Genomic DNA, 25617 nt, shown 5'->3' with positions numbered 1-25617 from the left:
CATTGTCATGCTGGGGCTCTACCGAGCTGGCTCCCTGGTGCTCCCTGTGTCGCTCATGGGGACAAAGTCAGATGCATACATCCAACTTATTTTTTCTTCACCCTTTTTTTTTGTCTGCTTTACAGATGACCCTGTGGTTATTGGAGTTGTACCGAGATCTGGACAAAGGTACTGCTTTCTGGGGAATGAGGCTGCTGGTAAATTGAAGGAAATGTGTGATTTCGCCCCCTCAGTTGATATATTTGCTATTGTGTTTTGCATGTGTTTAGGTGAGTGTATGGGTGATCATGTGGGAGAAAGAGAGATGGATTGATGGAGGGAAATATTCCAGAACACTTTCCTCTTTTACTTAGGAAGAGGATATATTTTATCTCATTTTTATCAAAGGTGACATCAGAAGTAATGACAGGATAAATAATTTTAAGGCTTCAAAGAACAAGAATTCTAAAGGATAGGATTCTGAAGAATTGAAAAGAAAGGATCTGTCTTGGAGATTAAGCTTTTTTAAATCCTTCAGATTCCTTTGCCAAATACAATAATATTCCTTTATAAATCCTTCTATTAATTTACATGTGGTATTGCATTTTCCCTTTAATGATATATGCAGGTACAAAAAGGCAGTGATGTTTTTTTACTAAACTGTTACCTTTCCAGTTAGTGAATTGCTTAGCCTGGATGCTTTCTTTCATAAATACAGTCATTAAATGCATGAAATTATTGATCTAAACTGCTTTCCTGGGAGACTGTTCCTTATAAAGAGCAGAGTCAGGTCTCTTTTTGACTGCAAACTAGGCTAGATTTCATAATAAAACTTTCATCATAAAAAAGAAAAAAATAAAACTCTGATCAACAATAACCTCTCTATGATACATCAATGACTAAATCTCTTAGAGAGCTGGCTTTAATTTTTCTTACAGTGAAAGAGAGTAGGAAGGATGCAGTTTTTTGCAAGGGACCCCTTTTTGAAGAGATCATGCTAAAAAGGCTGCTGAAGGGATCTCTTGCTGCTACAATTTGTAGAAAGGAGCTCTCATAATTATAGACAGAGTTTATTGTGCCTCTCCCTCTCTCCCCCCCTTCTCACTCTCCCCACCCCCCGCCCCGTGTATGTGTATGCAGAGAGCTGGAAAAAGCTGGCAGCACTACCTGAATAGCTGCTGAAAGAGTGAGACTTCTCAGTTCCTGCTTCATTACTGGGTAGCAGCTATTCCAGTGTGTGCGAGCTCCCAACTGCCTCCTCCCATCGAAAAGCCCTTGGTAAGTCCCCTCAGCTGGCAGAGCTGCAGATTAACTCAGCAAAAGGCAGGAGGGGGGTGGCCGGTAGCTATGGGGACACTCAAAACCCGTGTGCAGCTTAAGATCTATTAGATTTCAAGGATTTTCTGTAATAAATGTGTAAAATCTTCTGTGGATTGCTGGGATGCGAAGGTAACCATGAGGAATGTTTTGCGTGCTCAAGAGCAATGCTAAGTACATCCAGGAGTGCCTGAAACAGAGCAGAATTTTTCTACGGAACATGAGATTAGTAAATGCTTCTCAGAACTGCAAGAAGAGTGGTTGTGTGTTGTTCTGTCTGTTTTCTATTGTTTTTCTCTTGTTTTCCTCTCCTCCCTGCCTCACCTTTATTGTGTTGAATGTGTTAATAGGCTCAGAAAGAGGAAACTGTATCTTCCTGCAGACTGATGGCATTTGAAATGTAGGACTTTTATCAGAAGAGGGATGAGAGCTGAAGCTAAAGAGGAGATAACGTGCTTTTTATTTGCATTTATATTCTTGTGCATGTTTCTGGTGTTGATTGTATAGACTTGCCATGCTCAAAAGTTCAAAAAGCTGGGAGATGCACATTTACTGCTCAAGATGCTGATGTTTGCACTTGTATCACATGTTTTATTAGTCATCCACATGAAAAGTGGCACTCTTCAGGTAGGTCCTTTCAGTACATGCAGCAAAAAGCACTCCCAGACACTCCTTTACCTTGATCCTATGACTCAAGCTCATTGAACTCCACAGAAAATTACAGAGGCCACTGCAGAGGTCAGGTCACAACTCTCCCTGCCCTAGTTGAGCAGTGGCATTTGAAACAAGAGGCTGAAATAATGCTGTTATCTGAGGGTCCCAGTACCTTGGACCTGGCTGTGTTTTGGTTTGAAAAGTGGGAACGAGTTAACCAGGGACAGGCCGAGGTTTCTCTCTGGCAGTACAGAGCATTAACAGAACGGCTGCCTCTGAACTGAACCCACAGCTACTCCCACGTTGGATAAATCCAATCTAGAAGAGATGACTGCCTGACTAGCTGGACATGAGGCCACTGGCTCATTAGTTACTGTCTGTCCAGTCCACACTTCTGTTGGCTACAGCTGTGCATCGGATCATACATAGGTGACACAGCTGTATTTATAGCTATGAGGGGTTAGCTGTTCCTTGTATTTAGAAAACATACACTCGTGATGTGAAACTGCTGCTCAGTGTCCCTAGACATCATTTCCTTTGCTACTGAGCAAACATGATAGCTCAAAGAGTTAGGTTTTATGTCTGCAGTGGTGGCTTTCCAGTTAGTATGAGTAAATTTACATCTCTTCTACAGGTCAAAAGGGGGATGCTGACTGTTTTTCCCCTTTCAAAAGACTTCAGTGTTTATTGAGGGACAACTTTCAAGCAAATATTGAAACAGAGACTAGCCAAGCACAGAATAGATATTGCTTCCTGAAACTCAGTCATTTTATGTTATGGTGACAGGAGAATCATGGTGAGGGGTGCAAATGACTAGGGGATTGATAGAGTTTATATAACATGTAGCAATGGAAATTGCAATTAGGAGTATGCCTCGTGTTCCAGGTTGACAGAGTCAACCTTAGTTCATCAATAAATTAAATTGTTGTCAAAATTGCATCCTTACCTGGGCTGCTTACTGCATTAAGGACTAAGTACTTAGTACATTAAGTACATACTGGGGTGTAATATAGAGAACAATAATTTCTGGGGGCAGTGGGGTAGCGATAACCATATATGTTTGGGGGGCCGTTGTTGGGGTTCTTTTGTATTTTTTTCCATTAACTACATAAGTCTTTGCTAGAATACTCTTGAATACAGCTGAGTGTTGTTTTTTCTAAGTTTGTTTTGCTTTCAACATCTGCTTGGATGTATGAAAGAGGAAAAACAGCTCAGTGAGAAGAATTCCAGTGTGAAGACGAGCAGGAACAGGTAGCTCTCCAGCTTGGTGCTACATTCTTGTATCAAATTCAGCCCTGACCACACTCATTTTAGTAAGTGAACTCTGCTGTCATCTGTTTGCTATCAGCATGGCAGGATGTTCTCAAAACGTCTTAATACCAGGTCAGGGTGGTAGAGAAATGCCAGGGATTTTTCACCAGGGGCCAGATGCCATGACCTTTCTGTCTATTGGAAGTTTGCTCTGTGAGGATGATGCAACCCAGCACAAGAAAAAGAAACCAGGAAAGCATCTTTGCTGATAGGAAAAATCTGTGTTTATCATGGGCAGTGTATACTCTGTAGAGCCTCACCCATGTCACAAGAAATCTGCCTCCCCTCCCTTCTCACAGAAATGTGAGAAGTCAGGAACTATTTGTGTCTTCCTGTAGAAGGGACTAGCTGCCTCACAGACAAGACCACCCTACTTGTGACTGTGAACCCACACAGCCATATAGGAGTGGATACCCTGGTAAGTGGTGGGCAGGAGATGCTGCTTGTGCTTGGGCTGATCTGACTGTGTCAACCTGCAGTCAGCATGTGTCACAGGCAGTGGCTTACTCCATCCTCACTAGCAGCCCTAGGGGAGTTGTTTTTGGAGGATGACCAGGCACAGCCCTAAGATCTTGCTGAAAAAATAATCTTCAGACCTTGCCAGCGTGAGCCAGGGAGATCTAAACATACCTTCAAGCCAACCTGGTTTTTCATTAGAAATTCTCTCTGTTACTTCTCTGACTGGAAATGAGCTCTCCTCCCTGCCCCCCATCAAAGATTACAATTCATGAAGCAGAAAATGCCAGATATTCAAGCACTGGCAGAGTTCTTTTAAATTATATTTCTAGTTTATCATCCTTTTATATGTCAAAGTTTTCTATTTCCCCTATCTATTTTTATATATAGCAAAATGTATCAATCCAGGCATTTCAATTTCCATCACTAAAGCGTAAAGATCCATATATCCTTGTCTACTGAACAAACAGGGGTTTTCAAAGAGTATTCCCACTGCCAGCAGTGGCTTTTGTTTGCATTACTTGACTACAGTTCTTCTTTTAAGAATTGCAAAACCAAACCAAGAAAGCAGAGACTGGTGTAATTCATGGTTTATTACCCTAAAAGCCCTCACTGTTGTACTCACACATCTTCTATCTTGCCCCCTTTCCTTGGAAATCTCCGTGGCTATAACTTAGACCAAAGCTCTTTGAAACAAGCATCACATCTCTACTCATTGCACACATTTATGTCTATCAAGCTACATGGAAATATGAAATATTGAGCACAGTATTTAGAGTGTGTAAAAGCCTAATGCAATCTCCTGATCATAACTATTCCTTTTTGTGTGACTCCTTGCACCTTGGCAGGGTCAAAAAGAGAAAACTTTTCAGAAGTTCTGTCATTGCCTTTTTGTTTCTGGCCCCAGAGAAACAACTCAAAATCCAAACATCTGCTACGTCCTTCTACTGTAAAGCAGTGAGAAAGGTGAAAGGACCTTGAAAAGCCATAATCTTGCAGTTATCAGGGGGATTATGAGGGGACATTAAGGAGATTTTTCAGTGTAGCATTCTCATGATGAGAATGAATTTCAAATGGTTTTTGTCATTGCTAGGAAGAGTGGAAGTGACATTTAGTAGCATACGAATTCCCGAGTAATTGGTGCCCTGTAATATAAATTAGATTAGAGGCAGTTTACCAAGTCCCAGTACAACAAGTTTTCCTTTTGCTACTCTCTCAAAGGAAGATAATCTATAATGTATATTTTAGAAGACAATTGCAGCAAAGTAAAGCTACCATCCTAAATGAAAAAAAAGATTACTTCAATAGGACTTTGCAGTCAAAATTCCTTGCTGGTTTAAAGAAGACTGTCTGTATCCAGAAATAATACTGAGTTTGAGTGTTTCCTTTACTGCGTTTCTGTGTTAACTGCTAAATAATTAAAGACAGGAAAAAGAGCAGAACAGATAACTAGGCAATAGTAGGCATAATCACATCCCATTCCTTTAAACCTGGATCTGAGTTCTTTGACTTGCAATTGGTGGTTTTTTTCCACTAAGAATCTGTGGCAGGATACGTTCCTAGCACTACAACAGATGCTATTAAAGCAGCTTCTTTTCATTATGAAAACAAAGCTGAAGAACTCTAACATATGTTGTGTTGATTCATGTCTCAGAAATATAATTCCATGGAGATATGTTTTATAAATGCAATAAGAAAGCAGCTGATTCCTTGGAAAAATGCATTTGACTGCAGCATTGGCTACTTGCGTTTTGTACTTGACAAACGCACTGTGTTTTAATACATTGCCACAACACCTAAGAATTTTCATTCAGATGCATCTCTATTCCTTTCTCTTCATGAATGTCTTAAACGATGCTACTGGAAAATGGAAAATATTGGTAAACAATTCCTTTTTCTTTGGGAATCTGACCCTGATGTTCATTTGCTAGTGTTCAGACCTTCAGATTGTATGTAACCTCGTCTGCAAAAGAGAGATAATATTTCTGCCTCCCCTTCCATCTATGCACCCTTCATCTGTCTTCCGTGCTTATACAGCATACTGAGGACAGAGGCTGTGCCTTATATGCACGATACCCACACAGTCAGCACGTACACAGTTCTTGCCTGCAGCCTTTAGGTGCTCCTGTGAAAGAGTTTTCCCCACATACCACTAAGTGATATTCTTAGTATCAGCCTCAGACAACTGGATGGTGCCAGTGATACTGGGGAGCATTTCCCTCAGAGTACTGAGCATAGAAGCACCTGCAGGCTCCAGATGCTTTCCAAGACTGGTGCAGTGGTCTCAGAAAACTTCTGTTCCCCCCTCTACTGTTGATCCTCTCAACACATAATATAATGCTCTCATCCAAGTCTGAAGAAAAGACTTAGCATACCATTTCTGGTATCAGTGTCTGGGAATGTATGTGGCAATTACATCAAGAATACTGAGAAATACCAATTTCTTTGACAGTTCTATCAGCTGCACAAAACTGACTGCAGTAAGTGTTTGTTTCTGACAGTTGACTAGATAAGGTGAATCTGTGGTGAGCTGACAAGTGCCCTAACAAGCTATATTATTCCAGATATTTCTTTCTGTCCAGAAACTCACCCACATCACTGACAGCTGGCACCTTCAGCATAAAACAATCAAAACAACAATCCATGATACTGCTGTCTTTATGTCCCAAACCAAAATTGGTGCATTGGACTGGAACAGGCTGTGTGAAACAGGAGCAGATTTTGGAGTACTGCATGCTCTTATCTTCCTATTTAGTATATTTTTTATTAAAATATATTTTAACAAAATTTAATAATAATAATAATTTGTGCCCCCTTTAAAGAGCCAAAACCCTACTCTCAGCTGAAGTAATATCATTCATTGAATTGATTCATGATGAATTCCATCCACTCCAGGGGCATTAAACCTGGTTGTAGGGACAGAACAGAGTAAACAAGGGCTGTTTCAGGGGACAGGGAGCGTGTACAGAACAGCTGTTCTACATCCTTACTTGTCTTATTCTCCACTGGGAACACTGAGGGGACAATATAAGTTACAATAGTCCAACACAGGACAGGGAGAAGAGTTAAAGTATTAGTCTGAAAAAACAACACAGAAACTTCACTGAAAATTATTTTTTTATGCTGAGAAAGAATAAAGCTGACCACTTCTCTAGCTCAACTAAAAGCCTAATTTATGATAGCAGTCTTAAAAAGAAAACTCAAATAGTTAGATGCAAAAAGATCTCCTTCAGTTTGTTCAAATGGAATTGTTGTGAAATGCCTGAAGATAAATCCAGATCCCCTCATCTCATAATTCCTATTGTCTTTTACCTGCATTCAATCAGAGGTCAATAAGGTGACTCAAGCCAAGACTCAGCACAGAAGAAAACTCCCAAGAGCTCTTTTCCAAGCTGCTGTCTTCTTGCTAGAGATTCAAACAGCTCCCTAGAGCTTATTATTAGAGCAATCACCCTGATGCTGGCACATTAAAAACCATTCATCTCTTTTCCCTACATTTAGGAAAGCTGGCTGTCCCATTTGTTGAGATTGCTGTTTCAGTCTTCTTTTTGGGGCATGTCTGGTGTCAAGTTGCTTCCTGTTGCAGAGTCCAAATGTCCCTGTTGAGTGCTTCTGAGATCAGATCCCAGGAGGCAGCAGTTCTTACCTCTATGGTTATCCACAAACCCACTGATGAAGCTCCAGGGAAATAATTGTAACGTGTCATTCTCCACTCCCTATACTTCCAGACTGCAAATTTCCTCTTCTCTTGAGTGACACAGTATGGTTGGCCACTTTCACAGCATTAAACAAAGTCATTTGATGGAGAAATTGCTCAGCAACAGAAGAGAGCTTATTTAATGATCGAACTCCCCACAGACATTACCTGATATTGCTGAAGCTTATAGGATCAGTATTTTTGTGCTAGCAAATTGAAGAACATAGTTTTAGAAATTGTAAGTAGGTGCAATGTTATATTCAAAAATGAAAATTTAATTTCTTTATGAGAATGGTGTGCAAAGCAAGCAAGCATTGGCAAGCACCGTTGAAATATGCTTTCTAAGGCACTACAGAGAGCAATATAGAAACAATGTACTCCCTTATTTTCACCAAAGATCCCCTTTGAATTTCCTAAACATGATTTTCTAGCTCAATATCCCACTGCCAGGTGTGTTTGAGCAAAAAATTAAGGACCATCACATTTCCAGATAATGTATCATAAGAGCTGATCTCATAATGCAAAGGTCAGATGAAATCAAAATCCTGTTTACAGCAGTGCTCTTTCTTTTCAGCTCTGAAGTTATTAAAGGCATTTAGACTGAATTAATTAAAAAAAAAAAAGAAGGAAACTGCTTTTGACTAGCTTAAGGAGTAACATGTGGCATGTAATTTGGATTGCTGAGTGATTTAGACATGTAAGCTGCATTACTCATCCATCTCACTCAAGATTTTGTAATCTTCCATCTGGATTTTCAGACAAACTTTGAGTTGCTTCTTAGTGGTTTGAAGAAGGCTGGAGAAGATGGCTCATCTTAGAATGAACAAAGAAGGGTGAAAGCTGTTCAACTGGAAAAAATGAGCATATGACAGAAAGTGATGCTTGGTACAGCAATATAATTTCAATGTATTTTCAATATATTTTCAAATTATTTTCAGTGACAGAATTATTCTTTTACTTTGTTTTCCACAGCAAACAATCTTTCTGTATTTAGTGCAGGATCCATATAGAACCAGAGTGGCCCATTGGTATACAGCACTCATAAACTTTGTCTACTCCCATTGTTCCAGCTACAATATCATCATATGAACACATCCAAGATCATGGAAAAGATCCATTAGCAAGCAAATCCGAGCCTTCTGCTCTCGGGGTGGGGGGTGGGGGGGAGAGGGGATTTTTAAGGGAATTTAAGAGCAAAAACTATACTACCTTTAACTCATCATCCTGCAGTGCCAACACCATTCATTTAAACATGGAATACAGATAATGTTGCTTGCAAAACTAATGGTACTAATAGTTCAAATCCCTGTGTTTCCATTCACTAACTAGTGCATGGAAGCTATTCCCAAGCACTCACTGTCCACTACACAGTGGAGGCCAATCTGTCTAACAAACAAACCAATGAAGAAAACATTAGATCTGCTTATCTCAGTAGACGTGAGAAAAAACTTCATATGATAAGGCTGCAGCTAACAAGGTTTGAACAATTGTGAAATGAAATGAAATGAAATGAAATGAAATGAAATGAGGAACTGAAAAAAACCAACCCAAACCCCAAACCCAAACAAAACCAAAGAACCCTAACATTCTTCAGAAAGATGTTTACAAACTCCAGGAGCAAATACATTTAAGGGATTTGAGCCCTGCTCGTGTGAAATTTATTAGACGGAAAGGACCGAAGTATTTGGAAAACAACTGCAAGAAATTCTTAGCCAAAATAATCTCAGGGAATAGATGCTCCACAGAGATAAAGAGAAGTGCACACAAACACCATTTCTCTCCCCCTGCCTCAAATGAAAGAACAGTAAATAGGAGTGTCCCACTTCTTGAGGCTCATGTTTTTCCCTTGATAAGTTTCTCTGGCAACAGAAGCCCAGAAAGCTTCACCAGAGCATCCTGATAGACCTCATGGGAAGGCTAGGAATACCTGCTACTTGAAGATGGAACTTCGTGTGGGGATTTGTCTCTAGACAGATTATCATGAAGGGTGCCTAGAAGGAGATCATTAAAGGCTTCATGGTAGGTACAGTTCAATAAAGCTCCACAATTCCTTTATAATTCAAAGGATCAAGGGGATAAGCTTGAGCATTAAAACGAAATAAAAATAATGAGGTACTTTTGGTACTAATTGCTCGTTTGGCTCACAGTGAGGTGAGATGAGCTTTGTTCAGTTGAACCATCAGCCCAATGTCTTGCCAAGTCCTGGGTACTCTTTTAAACATATCAGGCACCTGAAGGCTGCTGAAGCCAGAGAGCCCGTGAAGGCTGGGTGTGTGGGACTGCACACACACACCACCAGCCAGGGGCAGCGCCTCACTGAGGGTCCAGCGACTTCACAGGGGAAGAGGGCTGGCCCAGACAGGAGTGGTGCTAACACAAGCTGCCTTGGGCCAGAAGACCTCAGTTCTGTGGCACAGCAAGACACCTATCTGAGCCACAGGAATGCTGAAGGCAGCATCGAACTACACCTCTTTGCCTTGATTTTAGTTTTTCTATTTTTCTTATTGCCTTAAGGAGGGTCTGAAGTCCTATGTGTTCCTCATGGGTGGTGATGGGATCCCACTATATTCAGGCTCCCTTTTGCAGCAGCAGAATCTGGGAGTTCCGTGGGGCCAAGAGCACCCTGTACTGCAAAGTGAGTGGCAAGTGTTCTCTCTATCTCCCACATTCCCCAGCAGGGCTTGGCAGTGAGGATGAAAAAAAGGCACTGCTTTTCACAGGCTGAGGTTTGCATTAAGCATAAGGTGAGAGCTGTGGCATTAGCTTATGTGACAGACACACCTCCAGAGACACGGAAACCAAGATGTTTGATACCAGCAAGAGTACCAGACCTGCTGAGACACACAGAAAGTTTGCACCTGAGGGGGTGCAAAACGAAGAGGATGGAGGTGATTTTGCTTGCCATGCCTGCCCAGAACCATCAGGCTGCAATAGAAGTCAAGACATGCAGTGTTTTGGGCCAGGCAACTGGAGGTAACTCTGAACTAGAGGAGATAGAATTTTTTTAGAATGCATGAAGACTATATATATGAAAAAGTGGTATGGTGGGGTTAGCACTACTGTTGTTTAACAAAGAAATAGTTGCCAAACAGAAACCATTTTTCTTGTGGTGTCCCTGGTGACATTTTGGTGTGCAGTGCCTAGAGTCCAGGCAGCAGCAAGGCAGGGCCAGAAGCAAGAAGAGGGACTTTACTCACAGCATGGTTTCTCAAGCCAAGTGGTTCAGAAATTGGTGGCCCTGTACATGCAATAAACACTAACATATCAGAACAAATCCAAAGCTCTTATTCCACAGATCCAGAGCAAACAAACAAACAAAAAAATAAGTAGCTACCAGTGTGAACACTGGGTAATTTGTGTTTGACTTGGCCCTAAAATTATGCTGTGAGGTTCTCAACCTGACAGCATCAGCTGTGATTTTTTATTGAGAAGATTTATGCAGCCCTGAAAGTCAGAATCTGGCAATTAACAGGAACAAGATTGTCAACTGTGGTGCATTGTTTAGACATTGTAGAAAATTATGTACACACCACGTGAAAAAACATGTATGCTGCTGGTGGCAAAAGGACACTCAAAAGATGTTACCATTACGGTTTTTTCCATGAAATTTCCAGTTTTGGGGCTGATGCTTTCATTCCTAGGAAGGTACAAGCTTTGAATAAGCACAGAAGAATGAGATGCAGCAAGCAAAAATGTGAAGCAGCTCCATGCATGAGAATTTAGACAACGTTTCACTTTCACTTTAATTTATTACAGTTTCCTCATGTTTTTTTAGAGTACGCCCCCCCTTTTATATAGGATGTAACCTGTTTGAAAACACTGAGTTGCATGATGCCTTGCATAACTACAGGAGTAAATCTATTTTAGCATATGTAAATAGGATAGTTTGACTAGTACTCAATTTTTGGTGCAAAACCTTGCAGGCAAGATTTTCAAAAACAGGAATCCCAACACAGGCTTCTGAGACACATCTATATTGGGTCTATATAAGTAAAACTACTAAATTCTAAATATGGCTTTCTAGGTTTAAAAATAAGGTGAAATATTGAGTTGCTGAAAGTAACATAGCTGCATTAGGAGGGTATGTTCACCTTGATGGAGACCTGAACAGCGTCATGCTACTTCCAGGGTCTACACTAGCCTGGATAACCTTGCACAGCCCTGTTATGCCACGCAAATGCATTCAAAAAGAACTCTGCTTGAAAATGTGACATCCGAGTTAGCAGATTGTGTTTGGTTTTACCATGTGTGCTTCAGAACAGCCACATTTCTCATTGTCCTGAATTTGGCTGGGACAGAGTTACTTTAATCTGTGGTAGCTGGTACAGTGCTGTGTTTTGGATTCAGTATGAGGATAATGCTGATAACACACTGATGTTTGACAGTTGCTAAGTAGTGCTTACCCTTAATTGAGGATTTTTCAGCGCCTCATGCTCTGTCAGTGAGTAGGGGCACAAAAAGTCAGGAGAGAGAACAGTTTGTATGGCTGTCTCAAACTGGTTAAAGAAGTATGTCACATCATAGAACATCATGTCCAGTAGGTAAACTGGGGGAATTACCCAGAAGGAACCAATCTCTTCTCAGGGATGGGATGGGCATTGGTCAGCAGATGGTGAGCAATTGTAATGTGCGTCGCTTTTTTCTCTTGGGTCCTGTTATTGTCTCTCCCTCTCTTTATAATTACAATTATTAATATTATTAGCATGTTTATATTTTGCTTCAATTTTTAAGCTGTTCTTATCTCAACCCATGGGGTTTAGCTTTCCTTTCCAGTTCTCATCCCCTCTGGGGGCCGGGAGGAGGCTGTGTGAGAGAGCAGTAATGTGGTTCTTAGTTGCCAGCTGGGATTAAACTGCAGTGGAAATTTAGGACCCACAAGTGTTTTGTTCTTCAAGGCTTGGCTCATAAAGCTACTTTTTGACAAACTGTGACACTGTTAATGCCCATGGAAGTGCTTACACTATGAGTAACAGCTAGTAGGAATAGTATGGATAATGGTTAACTGCAGAAGCAGCACCCTCTTTATTTAGTCCTTCGTCTGGGCTATTTTCGAACGACTGCTGTTTATTGTCATTATTGGGTTCAAAAACTGACTTTCTTTGTTCTCTTTCCAAAAAACAGAGTAAATCAGGTCTGACATTTGAAGCAGTCTATTTACAGCAGCACGGAGCATGTGTCTCTGGAGCGTGGCTGTAACGAAAAACAGAGAACAGCAAAAGCCCTGGTTATGTTTATCACCCAGGGGAACTGGAGAGCAGGATGGCTTCCTCACCATCCTATTTTTTCTGCTGTTTTTTTGTAAAAACATTTTGAAATGCAATATTAAAATGGGTTACTCTTCTTTCAGATCTAGGCCCAAGGAATTTCACATGGAGGTATTAGTAACTGAATATTGTATCCACATTGGATAGGTTTTGTCCCTGTTTCCCCAGGAAGGGAGGAAGCACCAGTTGTCACTGCTTCATTAATTGTTCAATTTCTCCCAGTGGTAAAGGGACAAATTCTAAATTCCAACTGGCAGAGTTTGCAGGAGTGTATAATTTATGAGGCGTGAGAAACTGGAAAGATAACTACAATCAGTATGAGCATAAGAAAAACATCCAGCTTGCAATCTCTGCCACACAGTGTAGCTGCCCATGCTTAGTTATCACACTGCACATACTTTTTACTTTCCCAAAATCTAATTCTCAAGGCTTTGTTGTTTTGTTTGTGTTTTGGTTTTTGTAAGGACTACATTTTTTTTTTTAGGCTGGAAGGCTTCTCAAGGGAAAGAGGGACAGTCTGGAGAAAACAAGATTGAAAAGGTATAAAGAAAAAAAAATATATCTTGCCAAAACCATCTCAACACTGTTGCATATTGTGGAGGGCGGAGGGTATGTGAAAGCAGAGGTAGGATTCTCACACTAGACAGCTCCTTACTGGAAATGGAAACAGTCTGAAGAAAGGCAGGCAAGGCAGGCAGCCTTTCACAAACAAGAGGGGAGAGGAAAGGAAAGCAGAAATGTAGGGATTGTGGGTACACAGAACTATTGCTATTAGGTTTTAACTTTTCTAACCAAGCTATCTGCATTACTGGCAATACCACCAGAACACAAGCCAGGTGTCTGCAGATTTGCATAGATCTACATATGTTTAGTGATATCTGAACCATTGTGCAAACGCAGATCGGATGATATAAAAAGGGCAAATAGACATACAAAAATACTTCAGGATTTAAAATAATTTCTTATCCATAGGTATCCTCCTTCCTTCTGCCTGTGAATTCTGGTTCCTCCCTTCCAGCAGGAGATTTTCACTCTAGTGTCCCATCACCCTGATGAAGTTTCACTTGATGAAAAGCCTCACAGCCACATCTCCCCCCCTAAGTTAACTATAGTCCTCCAACTTCACTTACTATCTCCCTCAGAAAATCAGGAATTCCAGCCCACTCCTAAAGCAAACCAGCCTTGAGTTCTGTCTAGCTTGGCCAGATAATAACACAGATAACATTAGTTTCTTAGTTATGTTATATGTTTCCAATAGCTTTCTTAAATAAGAAGCATCTGGCTTAAACAGAACCAAGCACTGGTGCCAGCATTGCTAGGAGGGCTTTGGCAGAGACTGTGGTCTCTGTTCTTGCAGGTGTTGTGGGCTGCAGACAAGAATTTATGTTGTCATGTAAAGAGCTCTAGCCTGGCACAGAGTCTGTTTGTGCAATTCTCTGTTACATACTTTTATTTATGCAGAACTTTTTTTCTGGGGTTGAAGAACTGAGCAAAAGATGAAGCAGACTTCAGCTCAGCATCTCCAGTGTGTGTGCATAACTGAGAGGTGATACCTTAACCTATGCAGCTGCATGTCCTCAGAGATGATCCCCTTCCCAAATGAATGTGGGATGGTTGGGAGAAAATGCTGTTGAAGGGGCCACAGGGCCAGAGCTTAGGGTAGATCTCACTCGCCATCATCAGAGTTGAAGCATTCTCACAGACAATGAAGATTTGATTTCATCTCCACCACCTCTTGTGAAATAATATGAAAATTCATTTAACTTGACTTAATACATTTTTTATGTGTGTCTGAATTTCACCCTTAAGTAAAAATAATGTCCATGAGTCTTTCCCCATTAAAGCTATATACATATCTCTAGAACATAAAATATGCACTCAGAAGGGAGTCTGAAGGTAGATTTGTTAAGACTATCAGTCCTACTGGAACTATTTCTAATTGGTGTGGCAGGCTTAGGTTTCCAGATTGTAGTCCATGCATTATTCCTCTGTACTGTACTGGAGTAGCAGGTAGGGTGGTAGCACACAGAATTACTTATCAGGATGAATATAAACAAGTCTTGAAGTGAAAAGTGCAAGAAAGGAAAATAAATATCCAATAGAGCAATATGGACTAGGATTGTTATTTACTGAAAGGATATGACAATTCACATGTGAAAAAGAATAACAGAAAAAATTATCTTTTCCCAGTGCAAATAATAGTTTTAGCTGATCTGCTGTCAGAAAATGTTTCCTAAACTGGTTTTATTTAAAGCACCTCTGAAATGGTAAACAGTCTAGCAATTAAGGAATTTCTTTAGTTAATTTACCTTGATTAGCATAGTATTTTTCAAAAAGTGCTAATCAATTTTAACTTCTAGTAAACTGGAAACACCACGTAAATTGCTGTTACAGTTTTAAAAAGCTGATCAGTTCTGAAAATCAAAATCAGTGTGCATTTTTATACTATTCTCTTTCAGTCATTGTCTGGAATGTCTTTCTTGACCTTGAACTGTGAGAGAAGAATTTCCATGTTAAATAGAGAGATACCACACTTCATGATTGCAATTTTTAGATAAAGTATGACTATGTAAGAGATATGAAGAGCAAAAATGATTTTAGTAAGTAAGGTGCTCATAAGGTGACTTTTTTCCCATCCAAAGGGCATTCTTATGTGTTAGGATAAAATGTTCTTTAAGCATACAGTGCAAACTGGTGGGGATGTTACAGTAACAGGTTTACTGAAAAGTAGCAGGCAAAAAAATTCTTGCTATGCAATCCTCATGTTTTGTAAGCAAAAAAGTATCCAAAGAACACCATGAGATAATTGATAGTGCAACCACATGAGTTTTCTATGCACCTCTTTCATTTTCCATGTTGTCACAAATAAGCTGATCATAGGTCTTTAGGAGTATAACTGTGCCTGAAAATGATGAATTTGCAACTGTTAAAGGCATAGACAGTTTTTAGCAAACAAGTCTAATCATCAGCCATCTGGAGCTTTCTTCCACTTAGACATATATTAGAAGAATAGAGAGACCTGCTCTCTTCTGCAAAGAAGAAAACTCCCACTCCTAAATTCATTGATACATTCTATTGTACTATAGCTACACATACTTTTTTTCTCTCTCTTTTTTTTTTTTTTTTCCCCTAAAAGAAACATATAAAACAAGTTAGCAGAAGGCAGGCCATCACAGATACTGATTTGGCAAAAAAAATCCTTTATACTGGTAAGAAAATGCCACAAGATAAACCAAGTTCTGTGAAAAAATGGCAAACAGCCTGGTGCAATGCGCAACAGCAGCAGAGCAGTGCTGGCTTCCCCCAGATGACACTGGTGCATGACAATATCTTCTAAATAATCTTCTATAATAAAAATATTTATGAAGCAGCAAGTTAAGTAGGGCAGCCAGAGGCCAGACAGTTGTGCCCAATATCCCCCTAATGGCACCCAGTAAGGAATAGATTGTGTTAAAACTGCTTATAGTTACATAGATGCCTACATTGGTATATAAGTTTTCCTGTTCTTTCTAGACAGCTCAAGGAAAAAAGTCAGAATATCCTTTTTAGGCTATACTGCTTTTTTTTTCAGGAGCAGTCCTCATTTGACTGCATGTAGAGCCCAGAAGGTTGCCTCAGATAGGAGCTTTTACTTATGTGACATGCAGACTTCTCCCCTGAAAGGTCCAGCGTTTTTTGAGCACCATTTGGATGCTTCCTTGGATCAGTCTTGGCTTGTGACCCTGTGTGCCAGTGCTGCATATTTGGGGCCTGTGTACTGGGGGACATTTCCAAGATATTCCCATTGCTCCCAGTTGTGGTCTCCCAGTAAAGCATGTTCAACTCCATTTCCTCAGACACTGGTTCATATGTAACCTACCTGACATGTATTAATCCAGGGCCTATGGCCTGCCTTTCTCTTGGTTCTGCTGCTCCTATATGCACACTGATTTTCCCAATAGCCTTACTCAATAAAGGAGTTCCTATTAATTTCTGTTTGGCTGGCCAGAGAGAGTCCAGGCTGGCTGTGCCACTTCTATTTACTGGAGACATACACAGCCTAAGAAAATTCAAAGTGAAAAGCTTTCTTCTGATGCTATTTTTGTGCTCTTTTCCTTCCAGTCATGTGCTATTTTCCTTCCACAATCTGGATCCTCAGGTTGAGATCCATTGTAGCTTGGACAGCAGAAGGCATAAGAACTTATGGATCCTTTGCATTCACCAAAACACAAAAGAAATTGTGTGTCATTTATTAAAAGCAATGTGATTTTCAACTTCCCAGACATTGATAAAGGCTGAGAAAATATAGTTCAGAAGATTTAGAGAAATGTGTTTATGTCCCAGAATAATCATCATTAGGAGAACTCAGTTGTTTGTCAGTAACTGGTGTAGTACATGTGCAAAAACATGGTAATCCAGAATATCAGAATGCTGTTAATAAATATTTGATGCTCAGAAAGTGAAAGTAAACATGCTAATAAGTTTTCCTGCAAAGGATGATACACTCCTATGGTGTCAGACAAATGGCAGGGCTAATTGATGGTTCAGGATCTGAAAGATCGATACTGAAGGCAACCACACAGTCTCAGTGGTGACCCTAATGGCTCAAAATGCTACTGCGTGATGTTCCACTTGGTGAGAAAAATTAGGTGGAACCAGGCTTTGATGTGAGCCCATGTGTTTAGCTCACAAAGTCCTGTTTCCTTCAGAAAAGCAGAGGTAGAACACACTGAAATATGACCAAATTCCCAAGATTTTCCCATCCACCATTCAGTCCAAAGTACCTCCCCATCATGTCTGTCCCTTTGGCCATGCTCTCAGTGCCTGACCTGGCTGTCTCACGCATCCTTCCAACTCCTCATTGCCTCCTACCATTAACATGCAAAAACATGGCCAGCCAAAATCAGCTCATCCACCACATGCCTTGCACGTCCCTTCATTTTGGATAGTAGTTGAATGCCTACACAGAGAGTTATGATAACCTTTCTTCATAAAGGACAGTAGCTGGGTTTTATGCTTAGCTTAAGCCAAGGGCATCAGCTTCCTCATCCCATTCCATTTCAGTAGGTAGGTGGGATTCATTGCTTCTATCTCAGCTCAGAAAGCTTTTAGGCTGCAAATCATAGGACTATTCAGATGTCTAAATTGGGATGAGATGACTTACAGGTTAAAATTTTTACAATGGGACCCTTGGATGACCTGCTTAGATATAAACAACTGTACTCTAAGTGTCTTAATTTGGTCAGAATAACTCATTCAGTGACAGTGTGAGGAGACTGCCTCAGACTGAGGTAAAAAACAGAGGTAACACAGGGTAACCCGTGCTATAGGTAGGCCATCAGCTCTAAGGAAATATTGAATTTGAAGATATACCATCACTGTTATGCCAAGAAATTAGAGGCTTGAAGAGATGTCCTGAAAGCTGATAAATATGGGTTCTGTTGGGAAATGAATGTGTTGAGAAATGCATGCTTGGGACAAGCATTGAGTCTTGAAATGCTCTGCTCTGCTCATGGACAGTGATTATGAGAGTCAGTGCATTAATTTCTCTCAACAGCATGATGAAAATTACATCCAGTGATGTAAAATTAAATCCAAGTTAATCATCATTAGGCTATTGGTCACAGCAGCAAAAATATAAACATTGTGTACATTTGAAAGATGGAATAGAGGAAAAGAAAATAGAAGTGAGAAATTAAACTGAACTGAGGGAGGTTGAAAAAGGAGAGAATTTACAGAAGACTGAATGGGAGAAGACAGGAATTCAAGGAAAAGGGCATTAAAGTAGCAAGAGGGCACAACCAATATAAAAAATGTCATACCTGATCTGTGCCACTGCCTTGGACACCTAGCATCCTGTTTCTGCTAGAACTAGGATTAGATGCTTCAGAGGATGGTGCATGAAATCAGTCTATGGAAAACCCATCATATAATCAGCCTATCAAGGAGGTCTCCTCTTAAAAGAGATTATTTGAAGTCTTGAAGCATGAAAGATGGGTGAAAACTGAGATGAAAATAAAAGTATAAGGTGAAAATATTTGAGGGAGTGAGGAAAAGAAAAAACTGGGATATAAAATGAGCCCAGAAGATCATAATTTATTTTCCCCTGGTGCTGTGCTCAAGAGACGTTCCAACGCAAAGTCTTCATGTTTGGGTCCTGTACAATATGCAGGAGAGCACATTACCTTTTATGAGAATGTTTTATATAGTTTTATGTGGTGCTTGTCAATGTTGTAGGATTTCCAAGTTACCAGGTTTGGTCCTCCCTGTTATTCGATTTTTTTAAACAAATCTCAGTCTTTTTGAACCTAAATGACTGTATGATTCACTCCTTAATCCTCAAAAGATTTTTTTTAAAATTGTCCCTGTCCCTTCCTTATATCTTCTCTGCTTATTAAAACTAATCTGAAATACATTGACTTGACTATACTGAGGTTGCTCATTGCCCTTTAAAGCTCTTATTTCAAATCTGTAATTTGCACAATTTATATGGCATACTTACTCTGGTATCTGTGGTCAGGGCAGGAAACTTTCTCAGCTCATATGCACTATGTATAGACATCTGTCAAGCAACCCCACCATGAGCAGTTCCAGGGGGAGACTTAGCTCAGGCAACACCAACCTACCCTAATGCTTTGTCAAAGAGAGGGAACTTATTCAGGGCTACACCTCTCCAGAGAGCAAAGCAGATGCTGCACTTCATGCTTACTTAGCCAGCACTGCTCATGGTACCTGAAATAAGATACCCAGAGCTCAGAGAGACCGCAGGAACAGCACACTCCAAGTATTTTTACCTTAGCAATTCAAAACAATGCAAAACACAGCAGCCCCTGAAGAGTAATTTCTTCCAGATGAGTTCCTCTCCTGATGGCCCTAGCACGAGGATATAAGAAGTGACAACTAGGCCAGGCCTTATGCACCTCTGCATGCCAGATATTTCTTGAGGAGGAGGGGGACTGGGGAAGAGAAGCTGCTGCCTAACAGCATCCAGCTTGTGCAGAGAGAAGGGAGCATATTTGAATGGTTTAGTACAAATACATCAGCTCCTGGCAGGATATTGAAACTGATCAGTGGGCCCTGTGATCAGCATATCAGAGCTGACTGATGTGCCAGTAGTGTCAGCCTGTTGTCAGGGATAATTTTTTTTTGTTTATGGTTGTCACTTCAGCTGGAAATTATAAGACCTACTAAATTTGCAGCATTGTTATCTTGCTGTGGACATAAGCTTTGAAATATACCTTGGACAAAAAATATTATTACACTGGAGGAAATAGTTCCTATATACATCCTATATGGTCCAGATTGCTTCAGTTTCTACACTGTAATTTGCTTATCCTGTAGCACAAACTTTACTTTCAGGGCAGTAACTGGAATACCATCATATCAAGGAATCCTATTCCAGAAACATGCAATTTTCTCATATTCAGAGAAACAAAATCCTTTAAAGACAAAGTAAAAAAGAGAGCTAGAAAAATTTCCCATGTTACCATAGCAGACTGCCCCTTTACAATGTTGATTTAAATGGCATGCCTCTTTTCATATTGTGTTAGTGTTTCATTTTCTGCCCCACCTTGAGTTTAGCTTCTGGGATTTTGCCATTTATAATCCAGTGTTCTGCTTCTCTGTTCCTAGTCTCGTGTTGCTTACTTTTCCCAAGCCTGTAAAACCAGATGTCCAACTTGCCATGACAAATTTGCTCAGGGTCAGCAGGGTAAAAAGTCTGACAGAGGAATCATAAAAAAACCCAAATGCACAAGGACATGAACATAGTTTCTCCTCAAGCTCAACTAAGTTGGGTATAGGCTTGGTCTATGTTTAAGACACAGCTACCACTGTTTGTGCTTTGGGGAGAGAAGTGAAGTAGTACTGGAGGAATTTGAATATGCTGTACAGAAAACATACCTGTTTGTCACGCATCTGGTGGATCCCCTCATCACATGAACGTCTGAGAGTAACAAATTGCTTTTTCTCTGAAATTCAGATTAGAAATTCCTGGCAGACGAAATAAAGGAATGAATGTTTTCTAAAAACAGTCCATTTGTTTTTTCTGCGATAAACAAAGTTATGTGGACCCAAATTAACAGCAACGTTTCATATTTTCAGTTCTTACTGCTATGTGTATCTCATCAATTGATACCTTTATTCATAGGACACAAAAAATAAAAGTGCAAGAGTGTGGATGCTGAAAAGCTAGAAGCAGAGAAATTCTCCAGCTTTCTGTCAATATCCTGTGAAAGTCTTGCTTTTCTCATGCAGGCTAACTGAAAACAGTGAAGAGGTTTTTGTAAACCAAGACTCTATCTTGAACCTGTTGCTTGTTATGCAGTATTGTTATGGTACACTGGAAAAATATTTTGAAATGGGTGTTGTAGGGTCTTAACCAAACATTCTGAGAGGTGGACGGTCAAAGGACCGATGGCCTCATGCCATTCAAGCAAACCAAGTTATATAAACGAATTTGTAATTTATTAAATAATTCCATTTCTTCCTGGACTGAACTTATGTCGTTATTTTCGCTGTCCGTGGTACAACAGCGACACAAGAGTAGCATTTTTCAGAGGATGAAAAAAAGAGGATGATGTTTCTAGAAAATAAGTTTTTCCTTTGTGCAAAGTGGAAGAGCTGGGGGACAGAATGAAGGATGCTGTGAACTGACTCTCTTCCTCCTAAAGTGAGTTGTGAACATTTGTGTCTGGTTTAAGGCAAACGCCAGTGATGTATTAGCCTCTCATGAACTGGAGAAGGTAGGGGCTTTTGTGGAACAGGTGATAAACCACGACACAATCCCCCCCAGTCTGTCCTTGACAGGTTTCTTGTGTGATACTGAACATGTCACTTTGAGACTCATCCCAGCTGCCTTCAGCCTCATAAAGTTAGTCATCTCCCTTAAACTGCTTAAAAGGAGAGATATGGGCATGTCCAGTAAGTAATTAATTCCACTGATCTGAGAAACCTCCTAAAGTCAGGATGATCTGCACAGCAGACAATTTGGCAGCTGCAGCCTGGCGTCTGGCCACCCCCTCTGCCCTCTGTCTGCTCCGGCGGGCAGCTGTCCAGCACTCCGTCCTGCCTGGGACAGGGCTATCTGCTCAGGCTGGCAGCTCCTCAGGACAGGCTCTGTCTCATGCAGCTTGCTTGTAGAGCGTTGGGTACGACAGTACCCTGGATCTGCTGTGAGACTGCTTAGCAATTCTGTAGTAATAAGTGAATAATAGCAGCAGAGTGTTGCTTTAGGCTTGATAAAATTCAAGTTTTATAGCAGGAGGCATCTCAATGCAGAGAACTACAGAGTGTGAACAGCCTTTCTAACAGTGCATCCTCTGTTGTTTTGTCTCAGCTTCTGACAATTACAAATCCAGTGATAATAAAATGAGGAATACTGGCCCCACCGAGTGAAATATGCATTGCCCTCTGTCTTTTTTTACATTTCATGGTTGGGAGCTCAGTGTAATGAATCTGACAAGGTAAAGCTTTCCAGATCTCTGTTACACTGGTTTCTCCAGTAATCCTGATAGCATCCATGAAAGTGCACCAGGAGTACCATGTGCCTGAGCACATCCAGACAACTTTCATGGTTTGTTCAATCACACTGAAAAGTCCCACAGAATGGTTTAATTAAACAGAAACTTATCTTTTCATTTAATTGCTTCTGCTCCCTAAATGCACTTTACCCCTACCACTTAACCTTGTGGGTATTTCAGCCAGGAAAAGGTTGGTTTGAGACAAGAGGTGTGTTTCCAGGAGCACGGCTAACCCACAGCACCCCATGTGAGGGACAGTGGTCAGTGGAGGCTGCCATGTGTCATCTGTGCCCTTGTACTTATAACCACACGCACATTCCCAGCTTGTCACAGGAGCACAGAAAAACATGCTCACAGTGGACACCATGGTGGTGGCTTCAGCCAATGTCCCTCAGCAGCTGGGGTGGGAGAGGAGCACTGGTACTGCAGTGGGTGGTAAAGGCTCAGCTGGCAAGTGGAGCAGACAGACCACTCCTGCTTGAGAGAACATCTCCAAGGACGCCAGGGTGATGGTCAGAGCACAGCCTTCGCCTCTGCCCAGTCTTCCTGTGTGTCCTTAGATAAAGTTCACCCCATACCCCCACCTGCAAAGGAGGATGACATAATTTTATTTCTTCCTTTCCTGCCTCTTTTCTCTGCTGCCTCAGTGGCCCATCCTCCTCTCATGGTTTATCAGGTGCAGTGCAGCATTGGTGGGGTCACTGCTGAAATGGAGAGAATTATTTTTTGTTAGACGCCCTGTGATTTAACCAGACTGGTCCCTACTTCCAGGGGTCAGAATCACCAAAATCCTATTCCCATCTCTGCTACAGACTGATGTGGACAAGTGCAGCTCTCTTTCTGATCTGGCACAGATTACAAGCCAGGCGGCTTTGGCAGGCTCAGCCTAATCCCTCATGGGATCTCCTCTCAGGAAAGTCACAACAGCCCACAGTTTGGCTCTATTTGTATTAATGGTACTTGACACTTAGAAAACCCGAGGCACCAGAGCAGTGGTAGGTTTTCAGATCAGGCTACTCCAGTGGCATACTGAGGGGAAATTCTCTCTCCTCCTCTATGCCTAATTCTTGTTAGCACTGCCCACTTTTCACAGACAAAACCGAGGCACACAAACTGGGCTGAGGAGAAGTGTTCGCCACTATCACAGAGGAAGATTTCTGATCCAAATCATTGTTCTTGAGCTGGCCTTGAAATTTTCAAATCCTTCTCATATAAGTTGGCATTCACTCCATTTATTTCCTGCCTCCATTCGTAAAGAAATTAAATTTTACAGAAATAAAAGAAGCACATTGAGAATGGATGCACGTTTCATTTACTCTAATTATGCACAGTGAAAAGTTTCCATTTCAACAAACCTCATTGATATTCTGCTGTGAACTTGACTAGGGGAAAAAAAAGCACTAAAGGAGATTTTACCAGTCAATTAACTTTAACTAAAAAACCCCTTTTGTGCATTTAAGAATATTTCATTCTTCACTTTAATTTCCTTCCCCTCTCACTATGACTGCTGTAATGATAAAACATCTCCCTGGATCACCCTGAGATTCTGCAATGGTTGTAGTACCTAATACTCGGATAGAGGAGCTAGTGTTATTTTATGGATTAATTCCAAATAGCAGGATATCGTGTGTCAATATTGCACTGGGCTTTGTGTTATATGTGAACAGGCCACCTCTTAGGCCTCTGGGAGAAATACTTATTTCTCTCACATATGTGGTTAAATCTTTCAATATTTCATGACCTCTGTCACTAATGCACTTAGACTTTACATGATCTTTACAAACAGTGTTCATAAAACTTACATATACAGGGATTTAATAGATCTGAGAACCAGCTCAAGAATCATAATGTAAAACAATGAATAATTTATTAGAAAATATAGAAAACCTCCAAAAGAAAATGAGACGAGTATTTTTTACTCACAAACCATATGAACATTGTTCTCTCAGAGGTAGAAACTTAAATTCTGCTAAGATTTTCTTTATCACTATCAGTAATACATAAATTGGAAATAATAAAAGTATATTTTTGCAAGTGTTAGTATCCTTGCTTCCTTCTCAAGCAAGGAAGAAAACACTTGGAACTAAGCCTACTGTAGTAATAAGCTGTGCCATGACAAATATAGTGCTGTCGTCACTTTCTGCTTTCCCAAATACGAGAAATTATTGATTTAAAATTTTTAATTTGTATCAGTGGCTTAAAGAGGATAAACATTACTAGTATTTTATTGCTTAAGAGTCTAAACATTAGAAACACAAAATTAAAATGACACCAGAAAACATGGTAATCACTGTAAAATAGAGAGAACAATGCAATGATTTGAACTTGGTCCCTGTATATATAATCATCATCCTCTGAAATTTTTAATCTGCAATCCTGATTAAAAAACTGGACATAACTTCCCTCAAAATATATGACAAAGACATGTGAATTGTGCAAGTACAAATCTGAGGTGAGTTTGGGAAACTTGTCTGTAATATCAGTAGATGTTCATCTTTGTTCTTTTGAGCTACGGTATGCTGTAAAACTCCCCTTCCTGTTCAGCACGGGCTCAAGTTAGCCTCCCCCACGTGCTCTGAGCCAGCGACGTGTTCACGCGTTCACACCATCCTCATCTGTCCTGCAGCAAGCAGAACACCAGGCTGTGCTCCATGCCAAATTTGAATACTTTCATCTGCGTTCCTCATCAAGTCAGGAACACTTCTCTGCCAGGTGGCAGTCTATTTGTCATGTGTTTGTGTTGTCACAATGTTAATTTTTTTACTAGTTGCATCTACTAAGAATCACTTTTTCTTCCTTTTTTTTTTTTTAAATGTCTTCTGTTTCTGAAATGGGTAACAACTGATCCCTACAGACCCTGGTATCCCAATATTAGATAAGATGATCTGGTACATCAGCCAAGGCTTCCCCTGACAGCCAGCTTTAGACCGGGGCTGCTTTATGTCTATTCCTTTCTTGCAGGAATACAAGTTGCCCAAAATCCCCACAGCACCAGTTCTTCCTTCACCAGGCCACTGACTCCAAGGAGGCATCTAGACAGATTTTGCTGCAGATTTCACAGGTCAGTACTGCCATATTCAAAGCACAAGCCTTGCAAACTCAGAAAAGACATTTGCATGCTTTCCCAAAGGCGGCACCACTATCTAGTCTTGCCCTGAATCCAGAATTGTTTCTCAGCCATCCCCTTCTTCTGATACTATTCGCAAAATAGAGCAAATAAACTTAAAGAGATTTACCAATTTGAAGTTACTGGAAGGGTTTACGGGGAAATTTGAAACTGTATCATACTCATATCACTTTTGGGGGGTTATTTGATGTTTTTTGTGCTGGAATGAAGTAGTACAGTACTGTAAATTGCCACACTTAGTAATGTAGCTACTAAAATATTCCACATTGTAATATATTAATGTGTCACTATGGTTGCCCTCACATCCAACAA

At 40.5% G+C, this 25617-nt stretch overlaps 1 protein-coding gene across 1 annotated transcript in view; it reads left to right on the top strand.

Annotated features, from left to right (window-relative positions):
- The first annotated feature begins 1165 nt into the window (after nt 1-1165).
- Nucleotides 1166-25617, top strand: part of ST6GAL2 (ST6 beta-galactoside alpha-2,6-sialyltransferase 2) — a 175445-nt gene continuing 150993 nt past the window's right edge. Inside the window, exons 1-3 of the mRNA XM_048326734.1 lie at nt 1166-1257; nt 13163-13218; nt 25140-25239. The gene's annotated coding sequence lies outside the window, so the exon portion shown is untranslated. The remainder of the gene's footprint in view (nt 1258-13162; nt 13219-25139; nt 25240-25617) is intronic.

This window comes from Corvus hawaiiensis, chromosome 2 (assembly GCF_020740725.1).
Source record: "Corvus hawaiiensis isolate bCorHaw1 chromosome 2, bCorHaw1.pri.cur, whole genome shotgun sequence".
Lineage (NCBI taxonomy): Eukaryota > Metazoa > Chordata > Aves > Passeriformes > Corvidae > Corvus > Corvus hawaiiensis.
This window is presented reverse-complemented; position numbering and strand designations above follow the sequence as displayed.